At 36.1% G+C, this 13685-nt stretch overlaps 1 long non-coding RNA gene across 1 annotated transcript; it reads left to right on the top strand.

Annotated features, from left to right (window-relative positions):
- Window positions 1-11448: 11448 nt before the first annotated feature.
- On the top strand, window positions 11449-12265 carry LOC138137575 (uncharacterized). Its single transcript, XR_011161794.1, has 2 exons — window positions 11449-11639; window positions 11884-12265. It is a non-coding gene; the product is annotated as an uncharacterized lncRNA (long non-coding RNA).
- The last annotated feature ends 1420 nt before the right edge of the window (window positions 12266-13685 follow it).

A 13685-nucleotide genomic window follows, 5' to 3' on the forward strand; every position in this document is an offset into this window, starting at 1 on the left:
GACTAGTAAAAGACAAATAGTCAAAATCTTTTTTATTATTTAAAATAAATGAGATCAAAGCTGCACCTTTTGGGCCCCCATATCTTCAAATCTAAGAGGTATAGAATTTTTAAATTATTTTTCTCATTATCTTCTAACATGAGTTGACATTGCCCCATTGAGTTGTTCCGCGAATTTTGGGGCACCCAGTATAATTGCAAACCTGATCACAATCATTCAGAATTATTATATCATGGGCTAGTAAAAAATAAATTGTCAAAATCTTTTTTAATATTTAAAATTTAAAATAAACGAGATGAAAACTGCACCGTTTGAGCCCCCATTTCTTCAAATCTAAAATGTATAGAATGTATGTGTTATTTTTTTCATAATTTTCTAGCATGAGTTGACATTGCCCCATTGAGTTGTTCCGCGAATTTTGGGGTACCCGGTATACAGGCTGTCTCAGCTAAGACTTTCGAGCCTAATATCTCGGTTATTTGCGAACGGATTTTTATGAAATTTAAAATGCAGATATTTTAGACCGTGAAGATTCAATTAGTAATAATAAAATTACCTCAAGTTAAAAAATGTAATTTTAACACATGTTTCCTTTATCGAAAATTATGCGCGATTATTATTAGATTGTTAAAGATTAAAAAATAGGGGTCTTCACAAACAATTAAGTAAATCACTTGTCTGATTCAACGAAAAGATTAGATTTTGTCGTTAAAAATTTAATGTAAAATTTGAAGGTATTTGAGCAGTTACCTTTTGAAACAATTCATGATTAATTGCCAAGCAACATTTTGTACACTCTTTAAAGTCTGTCAAAATTATGCGCACTTTATTAGAAACGTCAAATTGTGAAAATTTATTGAAAATACTCTAAAAATAGACTACAGCGGCAGAAAATTCAATATTGTTGAAAAACGAAAAAAATTCTGCCTATGGAGAGTGTCACAAGAACTTCAATGACACAGTTCGTTTTCTCGTGGAACACTATCCAAATGTAGGCTTTACAAAATGTAAGGTTAAGAGAGTCGTCAACTTATTTGAAGACACATGAAGCGTACGTGAACTAAATTACCTTGCTAAAATATTCCGACCGTGTTTTAGTCCTTTATGGAAGAATTAAAGCATCCAGTATAATAAATTACGTCCAAATGATGTCTTTAATTATGTAAGTGTTTGTAAGGTTAGCAAGATAAACATCAAATACGTCACCTGCGCTTCTGCGAAAAGGGATGACCAAAATTCTGCAAAATTGCGCGTTTGTTTCATACACGTCTACGTTTTTGCATTTGCAGCCACGTTTAACACAGTTGTTTGCTTTTTTCTTGTAAACCAGACATCTTTCAAGGACGAGTTTTTCCCTACAGCATTTTTTATTGACGATCAATTTTTTATGTAAATCTTAATCGAATCAACATTTTAAAAAGGCATGTAAAAATTACGTTTTTAAGATGGGTTATTGCATTAATGGGATTTTATTCTTCACCGTCTAAAATATCTGCATTTTAAATTTTACAAAAATCCACTGGAAAATAACTGAGTTATTAGGCTCGAAAGTCTTAGCTGACACACCCTGTATAATTTTTAATGATTTAATTTATTTATTTATTTATTATTTATTTATTATGATTTAATATTCGTGCGCTGTCAGTTTTCAGGTATTCGGCCTGTTTTGCAGCACTTGGCTGACGCCTCGTGCTTCAAATTTCGGCCTCATACCTGAAAAGTGATCTGACAGCTCTACTCATATGAAAATAACAATTACAAAACAATAAGCAAATCGAAAAGCAAAAAAAAAACTAAAGCACAAAAATTACATAGTGTGGGGTTTAATATTTTCGCTGTTTATTTAACAAAGACTTAAATACAAGTAACCAAAAAGTAAGCAGTGTATCTAGGAGAGAGGTTAGAGAAGTTGAGTCCCAGCGGAAGCAAAACTTCTTGTTAATTCTGCCGGGCGTCGATCTTTTATAGGCATCGATTGGCGCCGTTGATGATGTGGCGTCGCGTCGGCGGGAACGTTTGACCAATGGAGGCTGTGACAGAGCGTAGTGCCGCAAGCATGGCCGCAAGGTACTACTAGCGACACCACGAGGGTAGTAGCGGGACGCATTTGTACTACCAATTCAGCGTAACGGGTAGTATTTGAATTTCCCTACAATATCGAAATTTTTAGCATGTCGCCGGAATATAGAGTAAGATTGAATATAAATAAATCCATTAAGTCACTATGCATGTTACAGATAGCATATAATTATGCAGTCACAAAAAATTATGTAAAAGATCACACACCTGCGCAAAAAGCAAGTAAAAAACGAAATACATTATGCACATATTCTTGTGCTTTTTTGTTTTATGTTCCAAAAGAACACAGAGAGGATCTTGAAAAAATATTCGTAACACATCTTGATTAAAAAAATGGCGTTTCATCCATGCCAGACAATCGGAGAAAAATTAGAGTTAACGACGAAGATGCACTTGGCCAATAATATCAGCGGTGAAAGCCACCTGTTAGCCATTCCCGGTTAATGGTACAATAAATTAAAAAAAATGTAATAGAGTAATGTCTCGTGGGTTGATACAGTTTCGTCCAGAGAGGAAATTATTGGATACCAACCTCTACTCATATTAAGAGATGTTGAGAAACAAGGTTTGTAGTGAAAATAAAGTAACTGTCTGATTTGTTATTTTAAGAAGTTTTCCCTTTTCTGAGTTCTAATATTAGGGCTTTTACTTTTGTGAATACTCTGAATTTGTATATAAACTTCACATTGATAATTTTGAATAGTACATATCTAAAAATACAAATACGAGTATGTTAGGATGATTAAAGTTGAAACATTTATTCAAATGTTAGGTAATTACACCCGGCCACCCCAGCGGATATACCTGATCTTTCTTGGGGCGAAACTGTATGTATATGCATTTTAAGTTTTATAAATTCGAACTATTTGGACGAAAGTGTAATCTTTAATTTATGCATCATAAAAGGATTACGGACGAAACTGTAACCGCCGGGTCTCGTCACACTATAGTTGTCGTGGCGACTCACTGGAGTAATAAACTGGCGTCATCATCTCGTGATTTTCGGGGGATGGTTTCCTATTCGGTAAAGGGCGCACGTTAAGAAGTATGGTGCAGCCAATGCACGCAGCCGAAATTTCCGTCCATTCTTAAGGTCGTAAGATTTCCCGCACAAAACTCAAATTTGGTGAGGCAGTGTACATCAGGCTTTTCATGAGGTCGCTAAGAACTATCACGTGAACATCTGGTGATTACTCCAGTGGTTCGCCGCTCCAACTATAAACCCATAAAATATGTCCAACTAATCGGTAATTAATATTTATACTAACGGACCGCGTGATACCATCCCGCCCATTCCAAAACTGCGGGGTAGATTAGAGGGCCCTATTTTAATAAAAGAAATACGTGGACGCGGAAAAAGCACGACAAAACCGTATGTTGCTACCAGGCAACGGCCATACATACCACGTTGAAATGTTGAAAAACACTCGTTTTCGTCCAACCCTTCGAGTAGGTATAGGCGGTTTACACGATTCCAGTAACTCGCACGAGTTACTAAAGCCGAGTACTGGCTATTAGTACTCGCTTCACGTAAATAGGTGTTTTAAGTGGTCCAGTACAGTAGAGTGACTTTTTAATTTAAATAATTTTGGGCTGTATTTTAATAAAACTGTAAGGATTATCATTATTAAGATTTACGACAGGGATAAATTTTTGCCTGCTAATACCTGTATACCTACCTGATAATGATAACCCTTACAGTTTTATTTAAATACAGTCCAAAGTTATTTAAATTAAAAAGTGAGATTCCCATTTTGCCTTCCTATGACAAGCTTAAAGAAACGCTGATAACAGCGCCCATTTTGAAACAAGCTGATTATCACCTTGGATATACGAGTATATTACGAACCGTAGCGTAGCAAAGGGGGCGGGGGGGGGCAGGTGGGCCCGGCCCACCCCAGAATCCTTCTGGCCCACCCTAGAATAAAAGTAAAACACATTAAAAACAAGATACATCTGCAATATCTATGTATCATCTATCTGTGGTTTAAAATCTGGCCCACCCCAGCAAAAAATCATTGCTACGCCCTTGCGAACCGACGTCAGTGGCTATGCTCTAGGCCTCTAGGGGCTGCCCTTCTCCATGGGGAGGTACCCAGCGAACGACCAATAGAATCTCCTCAATCCGACTGAAAGGAATTACTTCACTACGGAGAAGGAGGTCTTTGCCGTTCAGATATTTCGGGCAAACTTAGAAGACACCCCAACTGTTGTTATCACCGCTCACCAACCACTGCGGTGGAGAATGTCATTAAAATCACCCATCGGTAGACTCGCTTGGTGCTCGCTAAACTACAACCCTTTAATATTCGCATCGAGTATAGACCAGGAAAGGCTGGTCGCTGATACCCTCTCTCGCCCCCCATGTTCTGAAGAAAACACTGAAACCTGCTCTCTGTGCATCATCGCCATCGACCTACCCTCACGCGGACCTGCCGACACCCGCCAAGGACAACTCCAGGATCCAAAGTTGAGAGAAATTATTGCTACCATTGAATCTGCCAAGCCGGAAAATGCCAGTCGATGGACAGGCCGCGGATACCTTCTGAGTCAAGGAGTATTGTACAGATATTCCCAGGAGGACGACACAGAAGAGGCGCACAATTGGTTGTTCCCCAACAAGAATACGCCAACATTCTTAAGGAATATCACGATGCTCCTACCACCGGACACTATGGTGTAGATCACACCCTAAGACGAGTTAGGAATAGTATATTTCAAACCAAGGTAAGAAAGTGGTTTCTTGCAGACCGCAGGCAAAGATTATAAACCGAGTCGTAGACGAGGTTTGTAAGTGCCTAAGGTCTGCAAGGACACTTTCATAACAAGGTTTGAATACAATTTTTTTCCCTACCGGCACAACTTTGTTGAAAAAAGTCAAAAAAGATGGTTATATTCGTGATTAAAACGAAAATTTTGAGAATTGAATAGTAGGCTGTGTTATTTGTTTAATTAACTTGTCATCGCATTTGAAGATTTGAGGTTTGTTCGAAAATTTGATATAAACAGGGTAAAGTAATCTACCTACCTAGCTTATCTGTTTATTTTTCAGATTATATGATTGACCTACCAACTTACTTCATTGAATTGGCTTTCATTTATCAATAACTTATTTCACTTTTGACAATTTTGACATTTGTATTTTGGTACAGTTTTACCATAAACATTTCATGATTAACTTTCTTACCTTAGCGAGAAAGTTGAATTTTCTCACCTCAAATGAGGTATCCACAGCCTACATTTCTAACCGGTAGGGAGAAAAAATTATTTCTGACCCGGAATGCACGGCCCTGTGGCCCAACACGTGAAAGTATGTTTAGGCTGTCACAACCACTCTCAAACCAGCTGGGCCATTGCAAACGCCCGTCATGTATCAGCGAATTTTAAATACTGATTGTATACCTGGAGGTAAAAAATAGAATAATTGGAGAAGAGTAGAATTTTATGGTCATTTTGTTTCCAAGAGAAAAAAAACGTTCATGATATTTTGGTACCTACTATCCTCACTAATCAGAAAAAGTTTGAAAATTAATTACTACAAATGTAAGAGATGCTAAAATAGTTACACCTTCCTCATACGAGGATGTATTGTAGTAATTTTATGTGTTCCTTGAAGAAATGTGTATATCTTTTTTGTTCATATTCATAATTAGTGCGATTCTATTTCAAAATTTAGGCATATTGTTATATGTTAGAATGCATTTAACAGTAACCGCGAAAATAAATAAATAAAATAGCATTATTGGAATTTTTTTTTTCGAAAAAAATCAGATATACTATGGGAAAACAATCCTAAACGCAATAACAATACTTTCTGAAAATTTAAAAAAAAAATGACAGAACGTGTAATAAATATTACGTTTAGGATTGATTTCCATAGTATACTTGATTTTTTTCGAGCAAAAAATTTCCAAAAATACTACAGGGTGTTTTCGAAGTTGAGGCGTTCCTTGTAGCACGAGGTACTATACATTATTGATAAGAATTTTAGCCTAAATCTTCTTAGTAAAATGGTTGTATTAAGGGAGATAATTGATTGTATATTTTTATTGTTTCCTAAAATTTTAAGTCCGGTCCTGTCTATTTCTCTGCTGTACTAGATTAATAACTGACGTGGCCCAGGATGGTGTCTGGAAATCGCTCTGCGGACTCTCTGGATGCCGCAGCTGCATTCTGATAACGTGATAACATTGCCCATACATTAGCAACATATCTGTGAACTCATTATTTTTGTAATGATAAAGCCATTCGGACTAATTAGATGACAACTCTGACAGTATTTTTGATTAACGTCCATGCTCATTTGATATTTTTTTTTGTCAATTCTAATTTCTAACAAATCAGCGCAAATTTGGCAAGGACCGGTTTCAAAAATTTCAAAAAAATTAACTTATTGTATCTTCATTGCGGTACACATTTTACTAAGGTGATTTTGGCTAAAACTCTTTAGAACAACGCATACTGTCACATGTTAAAAGGAACGCCTCAACTTCGAAAACACTCTGTATTTTATTAATTTATTTATTCTAACATGTGGCTTATCATTGGATTCAGAAAAATAATCTCTTTCAAAATCAGAATAAAAAATATACCAAGCTATTTGAAAAAATAAAGTTGACTATCATCTGACTTTGAATGACTTTTTGAAAAAATAGTTATTTATTTAACGAGTTCGTGTCTAGTTTTGGCTTCTTTTGGCATGAGTGTACCAGTTTAAAACTCGAGTGAAACGAGAGTTTTAAAGGTCCACGAGTGCCAAAAAAAGCCCAAATTACACAAGAACGAGTTGAATACAAAGTTTTTTTGTTCGACGAGCCCCTTGAAGGCTCCAAATCGCTAAAAATTAGCTTGACATTTCATTTTAACAAGTTGTCAAATTTATCAAAATCCGTTCACACAGGAGAAAATTCTCAAGTTCTGACAGTGTCAAACAAAAAAAAAATCTACATCGTGCTTATAGTGTTTTTAAAATGATTTGTTCCAGTTTTTGTTTTATTTAAATCGAGTCATAAATAACGGAGATATGGCTTGCGGCGTTTTTTAGCACGAACCTGTATATGTTGGTAACGTATGGGCAATGCTATCGGAATGTGGCTGAGGCGTCGAGAGAGTATGAAGAACGATTTCGGGAAAGACACCATCCTAGGTCTTGTCAATTTTTAATCTACTTGTAGTACAGCGGAGAAATAGGCAGGACCAAATCAAAATGTTAGAAAATATTAAAAATAGAGACAGGAACGTACACTAGACGAGTTGGACAAGGTCCCATAAAAGTAAAACGTTAAGACGAGAAGATCACCTTTTGTCTTTAGGAGAGTTTCCTTATTTGAACCACGTCCGATAAGAAAGAAATGCCACGTTGCACCCGTTTAGCAGATTGCATTGATAACGGAGGCAGGAAATTGTAAATTCTTACGGTGTACAGCTATATTTCGAACTATATATTTACTAAGAAAATATTCCCTTCAACTTTAAAGGTAGGTTTTTCACTTTTTATATCCCGTATCTGGGTGGACCGAAACTGCCGTCACGGTCGTACTGACCTTATTAAGGGTACTTTAATCCTAAGGTTCTTAATCCCTTCAATCAGGTAAAGGCCGCTGTGGTAGTAAGTAAGTAATTAGCACTTTTCTGGAAATTGACTTTATCTCTAAAATGTAGGTGGGTAGGTATTTTAGTTTGTTTTATTTTAACTTTCGTGGTAGCAACACCTCAACATGAAATTAATGTGTATGTTTAGTAAACGAGGCAATCCCTTAGTTGTTTTTGACAATTACAAAATTACAAAAAAAACGTTGTATTCAACTCTTTCGTGTGTAAATTTGTTTTTTGGCACTCGTAGCCCTTTAAAACGCTCGTTTCACTTGCGTTTTAGGTCAATGTTCACTTTAACTACTTCTGGAATTTTCCCGTTTTTTTCTGGCTAGACAGCTTCAGGGCGTCCTCCTACATCGTTTTGCACCACTCAAGCCATGTGCAAATGAATTTTCCTTATCCTTTAGTTATACTAAGACATTGGCGCGACCTTGATGCGACCTTGAAACACAGCAAGAGAAAAAAAAGGCATTTGCACAAGGTTTCAATGGTGGGAAACGATCTAGGAGGACGCCCTGAGACTGTGTAGCCAGAAAAAACGCGAAAATTCCAGAAGTAGTTAAAGTGAAAAATTACTGCGTTTTAAACTGACCCATTCATTCTAAAAAAGCCCAATTCACACAGGAATTCGTTAAATAAACTACTAATTTTATATTTAAGAAGCGTTATTTAAGTTTTTTTATCGACATTAAAAGTAATCCTGCAGGGGTAATGAGTGTTTTTGAAGAAGGCTTGTTTGCATGAGTTATACCTGCACATAGGCACAGGTAAACATTTTTCTGACGACAGTTTCGGTATGGGATGGGATTAACTTTGACCGCGACGGCAATATGGGTGTGCCCCCGTATCTGCAGTTTATTGGCGACAACTGAGAGTCAATTGCTCCATGATATTTAAAAAGGTTTTTTTTTGTAGTCAAACTTTAATGAAAAATATGTTGTTTCTGAAAAGTGTACCAATAGAAGTTTGCCGAAATAGGACAGGTTTTTTTGGGAACTGATTTCTTTCCTTACTTTATTGTCATTCGTATATGTTTTTATGTCCAAGAGAGGAAAAAATGGAAAATGGTATCAATCCGATATAGAATGCCAAAGAAGATACGTAGAATGTACGGAAAGCCACTCTAAAACGTCATTTAGAAAATAAAAATAAAATTGCCAACGGTCAGATAAAAGTATTAGGCAGACCTACTGACGTTGACCATGAAATAGAAGAACTTCTCGTTCAATATATCTTGAAATTTGAAGAAAGAATGTTCGGTCTTACTATTACCGACAGAAGAAGAATAGCTTATGACTTGGCTGAAAAGAACCATGTCATCCATCGATTTAACAATGAGAAACGTATGGCGGGAAAAAATGGTTCTATGGTTTCATGCGACGTCATTCGTCAACTAGAGTCAACACATTTTTGATATCCTTGAGCAATTGGTAGATAAGTACAAGATACCCGTCGACACCATATTCAATGTAAATGAGTCTGGTTGGTTCCAGCACCGTCCAGAGAAGGATGCCAAAGGTTGTCTCCTTCAGAGGCAAAAAACAAGTCGGTGGGATCACTAGCGGAGAGCGAGGAGTTAATACCACAACAGTATGTTGCCTAAAGGACTATATATTCCGGCCTTGCCAATTTTTAAAAGAAAACGAAATGCAACTGTGTTACCAGTTGGAACCCCATTTGGTGAATTGGAAAAGATATCTGATACGGGATATGTTCCGCAATTTTTCAGGTAGTTATAGGTTAGTATCTTTTGGGAAGGGCGAGTTTGTTTAAGCAAAATCAGTTCACCGTCATCATCTTAGAAGATTTATTGGGTCAATTCGAGTCTCTAAACGTAACAGTCGACTTGAAAGTTTTAGCAAAATGTTAAGAACTCTGCACTACTTATAGCATAGATCCCGAAGATATCGTCGAACAGAGGCTCGCCTACACCGCCTCCGCTTCAAACTTGAACGGAGAGCCCCCATTTCTTGACATTCTCGCTACAATGGAACGAAACGAACTGCAAAAGCGAAAGAGGTCCGGCACTCATGGTACCCCCAGCACCCCACGTATCGAGACGGTCTCAAGTGGAACCCACTTCAGACAGAATCTGCGACAGCAGTGGCAGTAAGAAAGTCCTGCAGTGAATCATGCTGAAATGGAAGTGGGGCTTGTTCGGTTCAATATCAGTTTGGAGAATGTGAACCGCATTATTTCACAGTGGATATTGGCGATATTCTTGCCCATCATAAATTAGAAATTACGCGAGAGAACCTCAACAGTACTCGGGGGAAATGATGATTTATGGGAGGATTCTTTCAGAGCATCCAGGGAAGTTAGAGACGGGATCTGTACTTCTTGAAGGGCTTTTAGAGATTTACCGAGGGCAGGTGATTCGAATAAGTGTAAATAAGTTAGAAAATATGGGTTTCTTTAGCGGGAAAAGCGTCGCTTTAGGTGACAATATGCAGGACTGGTTTTCAGCTAAAGAAATAATAACTGGCGCTCCTTTAATGCCTCCTGAAAGGCCACTTTAGTTAACGCAAACGCTACAAATCGTAGCTACTGCGGGACCATGTACACTCTCAGAGAATTTGCTGTAGGTACTTATGAACCTTTAGGACGACTTTTAAAATACGTGACGGAATTTCGACCTAATTTGTTAATTTTGATAGAACCTTTCCTGCAGGCTCCTCATCCTCTTGTTAGAACATTGTGTGAAAGCTACGACTCATTTTTCGAGAACGTAGTCAACATCAAATTCAGTTGCCGAAAGTTATGTTGATGACGCTCTTTCTAACAAGATAACCGACGCCAAAAAAATTCTTGGAGAAATCAATGCCAATTCAGTAGATAAAAAAGGTCTAATAGTACAATAAGTTCTACAGATGGTACTGATGCAAACCTCAATAATGAAATTGAATCTAATGTACGTATGTGAAATGAATAATAGTGCAAGTTCTTTAAATGCAAATGTGATTCAATTCGGTTGTACCATGCAATGTAGTAACTAACATGGCTATGTGTGAAATGAATTAAGAAGAAAACAAACATCTTATAACAAATTTTTCTGACGTACATTTTGGAACTGGTACTGAAGGCCGCAAAAGCAATCTAAACAAGTAGGTAGTAGGAATAAACTACCTCGGCTTAAAAAAATGTCTTCTCTACCTTGGTGTATAATTACTATTCAGTCATAGTAGAAATTCTACCAAGCATTCCAAAGGAAAATATAAATTTTGTTTTGAAGAATATCTTGGCCTCATATCTTTCGGGAAATCCACTAATTCATTGTCCTGTTCATGGTAAAATACTCTGTGAGACACTTATTACAAAATTAGGACCTCCTGTCATTGTAAATTTTTGTAACTTACACTCACAGAAAAATAGAAAAATATCGATTAACGTTAACACCAAAAAAATGTTGAAATTAAATTAAGCGTTCATGTCTATAAAACAATAATTTCCTGCAAGGCAGGCAACCAGCACAACACATAAGCCCTATATAGTGGCGCACCCTATAAAACAAAAATAATGCTTAGAACTAGGAATGCGGCTGGCCGGATAAGAGATGAGTCTCTTATGAATTTAGGAGGCCGTGGTTTTTTACATTTTTTGATAGTATATTGACAGTGATGCCCGAAATTCCGTGTCTCTAGCTCATAGACGTCTACTATATCCTCTAGACATTGCATAGCCTACATTGAGGTGTGACCACTACGTATCGAAGGCGTCATATTGGTAAGGGCAAAAATGTGCATATTGTGTTGCATATATCTGCAAAAGTGCATAAGGATAACAATAACAAACTGACATTTCTTTCAGGTCGCCACATTTTATGGGTTCGGAATCTCAGTTTACTGTTCAGAAATCTTTAAAATAGTCCCATACAAACTATACAATCATACCAAAATGACAAGAACTTGTTAGGTTAAAAGTTGCAGAATAAAACATAAGTAACAAGAAGACATTATATTCCACCGGTAAGTACCTACCTAATCATAAAAATTTACCAGACACTTACATTTAAGTTTTTATCATTATAAACCATATTATTAAGAAAGAGTCACCGCTTGTATTTCATTTTTAATTCAGTTCAGGCAATTATATGTAATGGTTTAGAACAAAAACTATAAACATTCAACATATGGAATCTGTATAAACAACATTTAGCAGTGTTAGGATTAGGAAACAGTACCTAATAAAGTTGTCTATAAAACATTTCAGATTGCCCTTTTCTAACAAGAGCTTATTAGAATTGGTAAACAAAACAAAAATTAGCAAGTTTGCAACAGTTTGCTCAAAACATTTTCATGAAAGTTGTTTTGATGAAACAGGGCAGAAGACGAGCCTATACCACGACGCCTACCCAACGCTTTTTTTAGGTGGTAATGCAAATGAAGAAATTATTGAACTTTTCAAAGATGGAAGAAGGTATAGGACTTTATTTTTGTTCCAATTGCAGTACATGTAATGTACATAGAACATGCCATTCCGTTATGTATTAGTTTATTATACGTTGTGCATGTTAATGTTTAATGAATTGTTTTTTCTGCATATTTATTTTAGATTGTTATTAAATACAGAATATACTTATTTTGTTATGTAATGTGTATTTTTTATATATTTCTAATACCTAAAACGGGCATAATAGTGACATACGTAACCATTATATATTTATAATAAATTGGCGAAAGTCATTTCTAAGGATCATCAATTTTTAAATGTAATTTGGTAGTGCGTATATAGACCACCAACATTACATTTGCCCTTACAAAGATGGCGGATTTTGACTACAGAAATTTTACCCCTTCCACAACCAATGCAACGTCTAGAGGATATAGTAGACGTCTATGCTCTAGCTGTACCAAGGGGTCTCTGTCATTTGTATTGTGGGTTGCGTGTATTTCACAAGTGATAATGAACATGGCGGAATTGAAAATGCAATCCACAATACATTTGCAAAATTAACGTGGCTATCGTATCGTATTGTTTTAAACTGCAATTATGAATCCATGAAAATGTTAAAATGCAACGATTAAAATGTATTAAGAAAACAGACATGTTACTGATTTATGGCGAATGTAACAAAAATGCTTCCAAAAACTCTTCGTCTTTTCACAATTTCGTTTAACCAAGCGAATGACGTTTATGTCAAAATTTACGAAAGTGCACTTAATCATAAAGCAAATATAGGTAGGTATTTGTATAGGGTTGTAGGGTTGTATTTTCAATTAAGTCGAACTCATTATCACTCGTGAAATATTCTGTACACTAGGTGCCCAAAAAAAAGTCGCGGAACAACTTAGCAGTACGTTGTTAAGTAGTCATTAAAATATCAGTTAAAAATGGTTTTAAAAAATCAATCCTTTTTTGTAGAAGGTATGAACCTATTTGTTACCACAAGTGTGGCAACAATTAAAAACATTCTAAGTAACCCACTTGTCTGAAAATACATATGTCATTTTTATTGTATCCGTGGAAATAAGAAAGAAAAATCAAAGCCATGTTGCCATAAGTTATTTGAGGTAAAATCGACATAAAATCACTTCTTGGAAATGATGGAAATAATGAAGTAAACTGGGTGCCCCAAAATTGGCGGAACAACTTAGCAGTACGTTTTTAAGTAGTCATTAAAAAATCAGGTAAAAATGTAAAAAAATAAGATCTTTTCTATAGAAGATAGGGACCTATTCGTTGTACTAAATGTGGCAACATTTAAAAACATTGCATGTATCCCAATAGTCTGCAAATATTTCATTTTTGTTGTATCCATGGAAATGCGAGAGAAAAATCAAAGCCATGTTGCCGTACGTTATTTGAGTTAAAACCGACACAAAATTACTAGGTACTTGGAAATGCTGGAATTAATGAATAAAATAATTGCAAACCTGATCACAATCGTTCAGCATTAATATGCCACTGACTAGTAAAAGACAAATAGTCAAAATCTTTTTTAAAATTTAAAATAAACAAGATCAAAGCTGCACCTTTTGAGCCCCCATATCTTCAAATCTAAGAGGTATAGA

This window comes from Tenebrio molitor, chromosome 8 (genome assembly GCF_963966145.1).
Source record: "Tenebrio molitor chromosome 8, icTenMoli1.1, whole genome shotgun sequence".
NCBI classification, from domain to species: domain Eukaryota; kingdom Metazoa; phylum Arthropoda; class Insecta; order Coleoptera; family Tenebrionidae; genus Tenebrio; species Tenebrio molitor.